At 38.4% G+C, this 12,407-nt stretch overlaps 1 protein-coding gene across 1 annotated transcript in view; it reads left to right on the top strand.

The window, feature by feature from the left end:
• Window positions 1–12,407, top strand: part of GIPC2 (GIPC PDZ domain containing family member 2) — a 183,791-nt gene that overhangs the window by 61,941 nt on the left and 109,443 nt on the right. The gene's annotated exons all lie outside the window — the stretch shown is intronic.

Here is a 12,407-nt window from a genome sequence, read left to right as displayed (position 1 = left end):
ATGTGATACCCGCGCTGTATTAGTTCTATTAAGTGACGTATAAATATAAATGTATGTATAAATACATAAATAAATCCCGTATAATATAACGGAAATAAATACAAATATATATGCGTAGTAGCACAAGTCCACAGATTTATTTAGATGTTCAGAAAGGCTGCTGAAAAAGGATTTGTGGAGACTCCCAGCTTGTCTCCACAGCTAAAAAGAAAATCAGGTAAAAAGAGTTTATATTCTGCGCCTTTCTTCTGCGGAGTATAAAGTTGTGGGGCAAAAAACAGCCCCTATAACTAAGCACTTACTTCAGGCAACCTCAATCCGTATGAGGTAAGTGATCACCAAAGTATAGATGTTGTTCCAGGATCAATGTAGGTTGTCATCCGTAAGCTGATTCACTGATGTAGAAGAAACAATATATCCAATGTGCTATGAAAAACCGGGTTGAGTGCAGAATCTTCGCCACCCAGTCAGATGTCTCCAATGATATGTGAAAAGGAAACAGACAAAAGTGCCCAACAATAGTGAAGTACGCCTTTATTAATTAAAACATATACACATATATAAGCCTCAGATGTCAGCCCACTCACACTAAGCGACCTCAATCAATATGAGGTAAGTTAAAAACCAATAATAGGAGAACATCAAGTGGCGAATCAAATAATGCACCAGCCCAGCGAATAAATAAAAATCACTCAGTTGGTACCGTACTGCGTCCCTGACGCGTTTCGAAGTTGCCTTCTTCCTCAGAGGGCTAGAAGTACGGAGATATATCCGTACTTCTAGCCCTCTGAGGAAGAAGGCAACTTCGATTGATTGAGGTCGCTTAGTGTGAGTGGGCTGACATCTGAGGCTTATATATGTGTATATGTTTTAATTAATAAAGGCGTACTTCACTATTGTTGGGCACTTTTGTCTGTTTCCTTTTCACATATCATTGGAGACATCTGACTGGGTGGCGAAGATTCTGCACTCAACCCGGTTTTTCATAGCACATTGGATATATTGTTTCTTCTACATCAGTGAATCAGCTTACGGATGACAACCTACATTGATCCTGGAACAACATCTATACTTTGGTGATCACTTACCTCATACGGATTGAGGTTGCCTGAAGTAAGTGCTTAGTTATAGGGGCTGTTTTTTGCCCCACAACTTTATACTCCGCAGAAGAAAGGCGCAGAATATAAACTCTTTTTACCTGATATATATATATATATATATATATAAAATATATACACACACATACATACATACATACATACATACATACAGTACATACATACACACACACATACATACATACAGTACATACACACTGTATATAGTGTTCTTCACAGAAAAGTTTGCCAGCCGGTGGCGTTATGAAGTGGCCTGGTGGGGCCAGTGTAGTAATTTCTAATATTATATATTGTTTTGCTATTTAAAACACATTCAACATAAATGTATGTAATGATAATTTGTACAATACAAATTGAACATGTTTAAAATTAACTAATATAAAGGTCCTGGTGAGAACACACACACACACACATTTTATATATATATATATTAATATTAAAGTGAATGTCAATTTTCAGCAATGAGTGTCTGGTTTTTGAAAATACTTTTAAAAACAGGGGCACTTTCATTGATGAAAATTTACATTGCACCGGATTTGTAGAAATACTTACCTTTTACTTCTGCAAAGCCGGATCGCCGATCCCAGCCTCAGTTCCTCTGTACTGACGTCAGAAATTACAAAACCGGCTTCCTCCAATCATGGCTTGCACCCCAGAGCGTCCAGCTCGTGATGCCCGGCTGTGATTGGAGGAAGCCAGTTTTGTCATTGCTGTGGTTGTACAGCAGGAAGAAGAAGGCGGGGGATCATCGATCCGGCTTTGCAGAAGTAAAAGGTAAGTATTTCTAGAAATCTGGTGCAATGTAAATTTTCATCAATGAAAGTGCCCCTGTTTTTAAAAGTATTTTTAAAAACCGGGCACTCATTGCTGAAAATTGACATTCACTTTAATGTATTAATATATACATAAATAATACCATAATATAGTTTCTCACTATTCCCATATACAGAATGTCACTGGAACCTCTCCACACACATGCTAAATGGAATCTCAATTTTTCTTAGTGAATAAATATTGTTCCAGGAATATAAACTGTAAACTGTATTTGTGTTGATGTCTTTTTAATCTATTAATGTGCCAACAAAGTGAAAACAGGTTTTTTATTACCCCAGTGGCAGCTAATGAGTGTCATGTTGACAGACAGATTACAAAGAAGTGACTAGATTCACTTACAGAAAGACACACTCACTTCACTCATTGCCTTTTGTTGAAGATGGATTTTCTCTTTATGTTTTTCCTGTAATTTATTAATGAGAATTTGTAGTTTAGCAATCTGTTCAGAGTTGTAAACACTAAAAGCTCCCAAGGACACAATGACTGAATTCCAGCAGGGAACATCAATGTAATCTTATTAAAGTACAATGTTTCAGTAAGACAAGTTTTTTTTGTACTCAGCATTTTCTGTTTTAGTGTTTTTTTTTTTTTTTTTTCTGGGACTGCAGATACTTTAGCAATATTATTATTGCAGGAAGTGAGGTTATTTACATTCATTGCTTTTCCTAGATAGTCTCAGATTCATTTTTACTACTGTATTTTCAATCTCAAGTTTTGTCTGCTAGAAATGTATATACAGCGCGGCTACGGAAAAGCAAATAGATCATTATTTTAAAAGACTGGATGTGGGACTTGACAGGTCAGTTTAGATAAACAAGTATTAAAAAGGACATTAACCTTTTAACGCCGTTATGCCGTTCCATTCCGTCATAATTACACTGGGCTTTAGAGCCGTTATGACGGAATAGAACGGCATAACGGTTTTCAGCTCCTGTGCCCCCTCCGTTATTTTGTTTGTTGTGGATCCGGTTGGGGGATGTGCCTAGCACCTCTGGCACTCCCCCAGGATCCAATCAGCATGGAGGGGGTGTATCGATTGTCCCCTGTAACACTGTAGCAGCCAATGAGTGGAATCATTGGCTGTTACAAGTGTATCCGCTTCCTCTCTGCTCTCAGTGCGATCTGAGAGAGAGAGGAAGACAGTTTAGTGTTGGTGTGTACTGTAGAAAGCGGAGAGGGAGAAAAAAATATAGTTACAAACAAAATATATATATTTTTTTGCTGCTGATCACAGAGCTGCTACTGTGATCAGCCTAATATAACTTGGTTATCCAGTTAGGGCTTTGATCAGTGTTGATCAAAAGCGTTGGGGGTTTATTTGTGGGGGTTACAAATATATATATATTGTTTTTGCTGCTGATCACTGAGCTGCTACTGTGATCAGCCTAATATCACAGTGATCAGCCTGTCAGGGCTTTGATCAGTGCCCAAAAGTTTATTTGTGGGGATCTTTAGTTATTATTAACCCCTTCCCTGCTGTTCCCAATCACTACCCTTCCCAGTTCCTTTTTTTTTTTAGTTTATAAAAAAAAAAAAAATATATATATATAAAGAAAAAAATCATAATTTAAAAAAAAAAAAAATAGGGAATAGGGTGGGTGGTAATTGGGAGGTGGTAATTGGGGTGGTTTAGTGGGATTTTGGGGAAGGTGAAGTGGTAATTGGTGGTGGTGAAGTGGTAATTTGTACTGAAAAAAATCCCTTATGGCACGCTATTCAGCAGAAGAGGCTTATGCCATTCTTGCCGCAGATTCAGGGAGTGAAACCCTCTCTGCTCTGTCTGACAGCGCAACCCTTACGGCATCAGATATAGAGCCCCTGAGTGATACATCTGATGCTGGTGCTCCCTGCCCGCCACCTAAAAGGAGGCGTCGCACAAATGACCAAAATTGGATACCCCCAAATTTCACTGCCCCAGAAATGCCAGAATTTACTGAGACTCCTGGCATAACAAGTGATGTTCCAGTATGTGAGCCAATAAACTATATGTCACTGATTCTGACAGATGCTATGTTTGAGCATATAGTTGCTCAAACAAATTTATATGCCAGCCAGTATCTGTCCAAAAATCCCCAATCTCTGTATGTCAGAAAAAATAGCTGGCACCCCACTGACATACCAGAGATTAAAAAGTTTTGGGCCCTGACATTAATAATGGGGATTGTGAAGAAACCCAGCATTCGTTCATACTGGAGCCAGAACCCCATCCTGGCTACACCTCTTTTTCCAGGGGTTATGAAGAGGGACAGATATGAACAATTGCTGCGGTTTCTCCATTTTAATGATAATACCAAGTGCCCCCCCAAAAATGACCCCCTGCATGACAGGTTATATAAACTAAGGCCCCTGATAAGCCACCTGTCCCAAAAATTTAAAGAAGTTTACATACCTGAGCAGGACATTTGCATTGATGAGTCCCTCATGAAATTTAAGGGGAGATTGCTTTTCAAGCAATATATACCATCCAAGAGGTCCCGCTATGGGGTAAAATTTTATAAGCTCTGTGAATGCAGTACTGGGTATACCTGGGCATTTCGCATCTACCAGGGAAAGGATAGCCACTTGGATCCACCTGGCTGCCCAGATTCAGTTGGCACAAGTGGGAAAATTGTGTGGGATCTCCTACTACCCCTGCTAAATAAAGGGTACCATTTGTGGCTCGATAATTTTTACACCAGCACAGAGCTATTCAAATTTTTGTTTTATTTTGAAACCGTGGCCTGTGGCACAACAAGAAAAAATCGCAAAGGTTTCCCCCAGAAGCTGACATATGGAAAAAAAAGTAGGGGCACAACGTCAGCTTTACGCCACAATGAGCTACTGGCCCTTCGGTACACTGATAAAAAAGATGTGTACATGCTCTCCACAATGCACAATGAAGCTACAGTGCCAGTGTCTGTGAAGGGAAGATCTGCACAGATCCGAAAGCCAAAGTGCATTGTGGAGTACAACAAAAACATGGGGGGGGGGTAGATTTAGCTGACCGGTGCCTGCAGCCATATCTAATTCAAAGAAAAACTAGAACTTGGTACAAAAAAGTAGCCTTTTATATTATGCAGATCGCAGTATATAATGCATATGTGCTGTACAAAAAAACAGGCACAGGGAAAACTTATACTTTTTTGGAATTTGTGTTAAATGTAACATCTGATATTTTGTTTAACCAGACCCCTAATCCTCCCACTGTTCAATCTGAAAATGTTGAGCGACTCTGTGGCAGGCATTTTCCCACTAGGATCCCCCCCACTGCCTGCAAATTAACACCCCAGAAAAGATGCAGAGTCTGCTATAAAAAAGGAGGGAGGAGGGATTCTAGTTACCATTGCCCTGACTGCCCCTCTCAACCTGGCCTCTGTATCACTGATTGCTTTCGAATATATCACACAGAGTTAAACTTTTAATTTGAAAGCAATCTGTATGTGTTCCTAATTTATTTTATTTTATTATTCTGTATTCCTAACTTCATAAATCCCCTGACCTTGTCCTGTCCCTTTATATGTTAAGCCCATCCACTCTAAGGCCATTATAAGTTATACAAAACAACTAAAATACTCCTTTTAGAATATCCTGAGTTATCTACTTTTGCAAATGGTATGTCATGAGGGGGGTAATTTTCATTCCTGGGCTGCCATACTGTCTCAAAGGCAACATAGGGCCAGAAAATCAATGTGCCAAATTTCTATGCAGACCCTATATTGGGCCCTGTAACTTCCTAAAACCACATAAAACCTGTGCATAGGGGGTATTGTTGCACTCATGGGAGATCACTGAACACAGATATGGGTGTATTATAGCAGTAAAAAATATAATGATGTTGATCTAAATAGAAAACATGCAAAGTCTGTGTGAAAAAAGCAAATAAAAAAATTTGACCACTAAATTTGACCAGGTTTTGTGACTAAGTGGCTACAAAAAAAGACTAAACATAGTCCTTTTTTAATACCCTGGGTTGTCTACTTTTGCAAATGGTATGCCATGGTGGGGTAATTTTCATTCCTGCGCTGCCATACTGTCTCAAAGGCAACAAAGGTCCATAAAATCAATGTGCCCAATTTCCATGCAAATTGGCAGACCCTATATTGGGCGCTGTAACTTCCTAAAACCACATAAAACCTGTACATAGGGGGTATTGTTGTACTCATGGGACATCGCTGAACACAAAGATGGGTGTATTATAGCAGTAAAACATAAAAGGATGATATAAACAGCAAAAAGGCAGTGTTTTTGTGATAAACTAAAACTGAAATATGAACATTACCTTTGGCCAGATGTTGTGACTAAGTGGCTACAAACAAAGACTAAACATAGTCCTTTTTCAATACCCTGGGTTGTCTACTTTTATAAATGGTATGCCATGATGGGGTAATTTTCATTCCTGGGCTGCTATAATGTCTCAAAGAGGACAAAGGCCCATAAAATGAATGTGCCAATTTTCTATGTAAATGGGCAGATCCCATATTTGGCCCTGTAACATCTGTAAACCCCATAAAACCTGTACATGGGGGGTACTGTTTTACTCTTAGGACATTGACAAACACAAATATGTGTGTTTTATAGCAGCAAAACATAAAAGGTTGATGACAGAAACAGCCAAAGGGCAGTGTTTGTGCAAAAAACGCATACAAAAAAAAGGAGCACTACATTTGGCCAGGTGTTGTGACTAAGGGTCTTCACAAAAAGATGTGGTATGGGCCTTTTGGAATACCCTAGGGTGTCTTCTTTTGAAAATGGTATGCCATGATGGGGTAATTTTCATTCCTGGGCTGCTATAATGTCTCAAAGAGGACATGGCACAGAAAATTAAGGTGCCAAATTTCCATGCATAAAAACTGAAATGGGCAGACCCCATATTTGGCCCTGTAACTTCGGTAAACCCCATAAAACCTGTACATGGGGGGTACTGTTTTACTCGTAGGACCTTGAAAAACACTAATATGTGTGTTTTATAGCAGCAAAACATAAAAGGTTGATGACAGAGACAGCCAAAGTTCAGTGTTTGTGCAAAAAACGCATGCAAAAAAAATGACCATTACATTTGGCCAGGTGTTGTGACTAAGGGGCTTCACAAAAATATGTGACATGGGCCTTTTGGAATACCCTAGGGTGTCTTCTTTTGAAAATAGTATGCCATGATGGGGTAATTTTCATTCCTGGGCTGCTATAATGTCTCAAAGAGGACATAGGCACAGAAAATTAAGGTGCCAAATTTCCATGCATAAAAACTGAAATGGGCAGACCCCATATTTGGCCCTGTAACTTCTGTAAACCCCATAAAACCTGTACATGGGGGGTACTGTTTTACTCGTAGGACCTTGACAAACACTAATATGTGTGTTTTATAGCAGCAAAACATAAAAGGTTGATGACAGAGACAGCCAAAGTGCAGTGTTTGTGCAAAAAACGCATGCAAAAAAAATCACCATTACATTTGGCCAGGTGTTGTGACTAAGGGGCTTCACAAAAATATGTGACATGGGCCTTTTGAAATACCCTAGGGTGTCTTCTTTTGAAAATGGTATGCCATGATGGGGTAATTTTCATTCCTGGGCTGCTATAATGTCTCAAAGAGGACATAGGCACAGAAAATTAAGGTGCCAAATTTCCATGCATAAAAACTGAAATGGGCAGACCCCATATTTGGCCCTGTAACTTCTGTAAACCCCATAAAACCTGTACATGGGGGGTACTGTTTTACTCGTAGGACCTTGACAAACACTAATATGTGTGTTTTATAGCAGCAAAACATAAAAGGTTGATGGCAGAGACAGCCAAAGTGCAGTGTTTGTGCAAAAAACGCATGCAAAAAAAATCACCATTACATTTGGCCAGGTGTTGTGACTAAGGGGCTTCACAAAAATATGTGACATGGGCCTTTTGAAATATCCTAGGGTGTCTTCTTTTGAAAATGGTATGCCATGATGGGGTAATTTTCATTCCTGGGCTGCTATAACGTCTTAAAGAGGACATAGGCACAGAAAATTAAGGTGCCAAATTTCCATGCATAAAAACTGAAATGGGCAGACCCCATATTTGGCCCTGTAACTTCTGTAAACCCCATAAAACCTGTACATGGGGGGTACTGTTTTACTCGTAGGACCTTGACAAACACTAATATGTGTGTTTTATAGCAGCAAAACATAAAAAGTTGATGACAGAGACAGCCAAAGTGCAGTGTTTGTGCAAAAAACGCATGCAAAAAAAATCACCATTACATTTGGCCAGGTGTTGTGACTAAGGGGCTTCACAAAAAGATGTGACATGGGCCTTTTGGAATACCCTAGGGTGTCTTCTTTTGAAAATGGTATGCCATGATGGGGTAATTTTCATTCCTGGGCTGCTATAATGTCTCAAAGTGGACATAGGCACAGAAAATTAAGGTGCCAAATTTCCATGCATAAAAACTGAAATGGGCAGACCCCATATTTGGCCCTGTAACTTCTGTAAACCCAATAAAACCTGTACATAAGGGGGGTACTGCTTTACTCTTAGGACCTTGACAAACACTAATATGTGTGTTTTATAGCAGTAAAACATAAAAGCTTGATGACAGAAACAGCCAAAGTGCAGTGTTTGTGAAAAAAACGCATTAAAAATAAATGAGCACTACATTTGGCCAGATGTTATGCCTAAGGGGCTTCACAAAAAGATGTGAAATGGCCCTTTTGGAATACCCTAGGGTGTCTTCTTTTGAAAATGGTATGCCATGATGGGGTAATTTTCATTCCTGGGCTGCTATAATGTCTCAAAGAGGACATAGGCACAGAAAATTAAGGTGCCAAATTTCCATGCATAAAGACTGAAATGGGCAGACCCCATATTTGGCCCAGTAACTCCTGTAAACCCCGTGAAACCTGTACATGGGGGGTACTGTTGTACTCGTAGGACATTGACAAACACAAATATGTGTGTTTTATAGCAGTAAAACATAAAAGCTTGATGACAGAAACAGCCAAAGTGCAGTGTTTGTGTAAAAAACGCATACAACAAAAATGACCACTACATTTGGCTAGGTGTTGTGACTAAGGGGCTTCACAAAAAGACGTGACATGGCCCTTTTGGAATACCCTAGGGTGTCTACTTTTGTAAATGGTATGCCATGATGGGGTCATTTTCATTCCTGGGCTGCTATAATGTATGAAAGGCATCTTAAGCCCAGAAAATGAATGTGCCAGATTTCTATGTAAATGGGTAGGCCGTATGTTGGGCCTTGTAAATTCCAGAAAACTCAGAAAACCTGTACATGGGGGGTATCGTTATACTCATGGGACATCGCTTAACACAAGTATGGGTGTTTTATTGCAGTAACATATATCAGGATGATGATATTCACAATAAAATCATTTGGAAAGCTTCAAATTTCTTAATTTCTCACACTTACTTTGATTTTTTTTATATAAAATTATAGTTGAGAAATAAATCTTTTATGCCAAAAGAAAGCCCTATCTGTCCTCTAAAAAACAATATATAATTAGTGTGGGTGCACTTAATGTGAAAGGGGTAAATTATGGTTGAAAAGACATATAGCTGAAATTCAAGGTTTCGTTTACGTTCAGAACTTGAACAATTGCCTATGTCATGAAAGGGTTAAAAGCCTCCTTTTATGTAAAAAAAATCCCCCCGTCCACACTACGTACTTAGCATAAAGGGTTTACAGAGCACATGGTCTGTGATCTCATATGGGCATATACAGAGGGTGTGTATTGGTCAGAGATCTTATACAGGCCTGTAACTAGCTGTAATAGGTTACACATGCGCACGCATCTTGTCTGGGGTTATATATGGGCATATTTCTCTTTAGTGACAAAAATCAGATTTTTTTTTAACGAAACGAATATCTGAATAAAAGCACAAAGAAAATGAAAACATACAGTATTCATTTGTTTCCTTAAAGTGAATGTAAATTTTGATGCTAAAGTGCCCGGTTTTTCAAAATTCAATTAAAAACAGGGGCACTTTAATTCATCAAAATTTACATTTCACTCTTGTTGTGAAAAAATACTTTTTTAACCTTGACAGCCGCTCCAGCTTCTCCCGGGCGTCGCAAAGCCATTTCTGACGTCGGAAATGATGGATCGGTCATCCTCCAATCACTGCTCCCCCCCTGGGGGGAATCAGTGTCTGATTCGAAGCCGTGATTGGAGAAAGACGGATTCCTCATTTTAGACCCAGGAAGAGGCTTTGCGACGGGCGGAGGAAGCTGGAGCTGCTATCAACTTTAAAAGGTAAGTATTTTCACAACACGAGTGAAATGTAAATTTTGATAAATTAAAGGGCCCCTGTTTTTAATCAATTTTTTTAAAAAACAGGCACTTAAGCATCAAAATGTACATTTACTTTAAATTGTGTTAAAGGGTTAATACCTTAACACACTCTGGAGAGCGCCATAACCCGATCCTCTTCTTGCCAGAGACAGATCTGGACTAAAGTTAGTGCAGGTCCTGGGAAACAAGAGCGTTAAGCCCCCTGTTAACGTGCCGGGGCTCTGGCAGAAGAGGATCGGGTTAGCTCGCTCTCCAGATCGCACCAGCACTACGGAATTTGGTGGCGCTATACAAATAAATGATAATAATAATAATAATAATAATTAAGGTACGTATGTAGCTACAGGGGAACTTTCAACTGTAACTTTGAAACAGTTACATTCATTTTAACAAAAACAAATGTAAATGTTTACTGAAAATTCAGTATTTATTTTGTTTTAAACTAAATGAATGCTGAAAAGTGCAGCCACCAAATATTCAGGGAAACAAATTTCCCTGAATACGAATATTTTTCACAAAACGAAAATTTCATGGCTGCACATCTCTTTTAAATACTGCTTTTCAGTTTTCTTTGAGAAAATGAGTTTATATTTTTCTTTTACTAAAATATTTAAATTTCGCCATCCTACGTATATATTTGTAATGTGACCGTTAAAGGGAGAGTAAACACCTTGAGATTTTTATATAATGTTTAGTAATGCGTCATGAAGTAACTTTGCAATATACTTTCATTATTTATTTTGCCCCTTATCTTATAATTTAGCTATGAAAACCAAGGCTTTTTTTTTTAGAATTCTCAGAATTTGAAATGCACCCTTGCTGAGTTCCAAAGGCTACCCCTGCTACATATCCATCCCTAATTGTATTTAAAAGGGACAGTCAAGTAAAAAAAAAAAAACTTTCATGATTTAAATAGGGAATGTAATTTTAAACAACTTTCAAATTTACTTTTAATCACAAATTTTGCTTTGTTCTCTTGCTATTCTTAGTTAAAAGCTAAACCTAGGAGGTTCATATGCTAATTTCTTAGACCTTGAAGGTTGCCTCTAATCTGAATGCATTTTGACCACTAGAGGGCATTAGTTTGTGTGTTTTATATAGATAACATTGAGCTCATGCACGTGAAGTTACCCTGGAGTGAGCACTGATTGGCTAAAATGCAAGTCTGTGAAAAGAACTGAAATAAGGGGGCAGTTTGCAGAAGCTTAGATACAAGATAATCACAGAGGTAAAAAGTGTATTATTTTAACTGTGTTGGTTATGCCAAACTGGGGAATATGTATTAAAGGTATTATCTATCTTTGAAAACAACAAAAATTCAGGTATTGACTGCCCCTTTAAGTGATAAGAACTCCAAAACAATGTATTTTATGCTGCCATTATGACAGTGGCTAGCCTTGTTATCTGCAGACTAAAGCACAGACTGGGCCCTCCAAATAAAGCAAATGGTGTGTGGATTTAAATAATTGCATTAAAAAGATCTTTTTTTTGTTTTAAATACATATGGATTTGGCTGATATATTATTATAAAGCAACACAACAGAAATATCATTTAATTACAAGGTGTTTACCGTCCCTTTAAAGGGATATGTAACCCAAACTATTTCTTTTGTGATTCAGACAGAACATAAAATTTAAAAAAAGTTTCCAATTTACTTCTATTATTAAATTTGCTTCGTTCACATGGTATTCTTTGTTGAAGAGATACTTAGGTAGGCATCTGGAGCACACCATGGTAGGAAATAACTGCCATCTAGTGCTCTTGCAAACGAGAATATTCTTGCAAAACTGCTGCCATATAGTGCTCCAAAAATTGGCAGGCTCCTAAGCTTACATCCCTGCTTTTCAACAAAAGATACCAAAGGAACGAAGTAGAATTGACAAAAGAAATAAATTGGAAAGTTGTTTAAAATTGTACGCTCTATGTGACTCATCTTTTGGGATGTTATATCCCTCTAACGGTATAGGAAAGTGAAAATGAAATATTCTTGAATCAGACATAGCACGCAATTTTAAACAACTCTCCCATGTGTTTCTATTATCTAATTTGTGTCGCAATGCTCCTAGGTATTTTTTCAACACAGAGAGGCCAATTTATCAAGTGTCTGTCGGACCTGATCCGACAGTGCGGATCAGGTCCGACAAACATCGCTGAATGCGGAGAGCAATACGCTCTCCGTATTCAGCATTGCAC

This window comes from Bombina bombina, chromosome 10 (assembly GCF_027579735.1).
Source record: "Bombina bombina isolate aBomBom1 chromosome 10, aBomBom1.pri, whole genome shotgun sequence".
Classification (NCBI taxonomy): domain Eukaryota; kingdom Metazoa; phylum Chordata; class Amphibia; order Anura; family Bombinatoridae; genus Bombina; species Bombina bombina.
The sequence above is the reverse complement of the archived record's forward strand: the minus strand, read 5'-3'. Positions and strand labels throughout refer to the sequence as shown.